Source organism: Equus quagga, chromosome 4, assembly GCF_021613505.1.
Source record: "Equus quagga isolate Etosha38 chromosome 4, UCLA_HA_Equagga_1.0, whole genome shotgun sequence".
Lineage (NCBI taxonomy): Eukaryota > Metazoa > Chordata > Mammalia > Perissodactyla > Equidae > Equus > Equus quagga.
Genome location: NC_060270.1, coordinates 3,660,313 through 3,660,946, shown reverse-complemented (window position 1 = coordinate 3,660,946; position 634 = coordinate 3,660,313).

The window sequence follows — 634 nt, the reverse complement described above, 5'->3', positions numbered from 1 at the left end:
GTCCCTTTGCTTTTCCTAGTTCTGAAATAATCCGTGGGCCCCGCAGCAGCACGGCCTGGGAGGTTTTAACTACAGAACCGCGACATGCAGTTGATCCCACAAAGTCTTTTCCTGGGGTTTTCCTAGCAGCTCCGTGCGCTCCGTTGCACTCCCTTGGGAAACCCGCGGGCAGGTAACGAGCGCGTACGCTCCGCCCCCTCCATCTCCGCACTTTCCAGAAGCTCCAGACGCCCCGGAGGACCGGGCCGGGCGCGGGCCCGCGTGGACGCGGCGCCGGATTGGCAGCCGTGCGGGGGGCGTCGCGCGGGGCGGGGTCCGGGCGTATTCCTGTCGCTGGCCCGCGTTCCCTTGCCGTCCGCGCCGGGGACGAGCCGGGAGCCGGGTGCGCGTGACCGCCACGCGCGCTCCCCGCGGCCCGCGCTCGGGGACATTGGCGACAGCGCGGGACTACAGCTCCCGGCGTCCCCGCGCCGCTTAGCTCCTCCCCGGGGCGGCTCCCGCGCGCCACGGCGGACCCGCTCGGCCGTGTGCCCTCTCGGCGGCCCGGGCTCGGCGGCGCGGAGATGGCCTGGCGGCTGGGCCGGCTGGGCGCGGGCGCCTGGGGGCGCATGGCGCGGGCCGGCGGCGGGGAGCC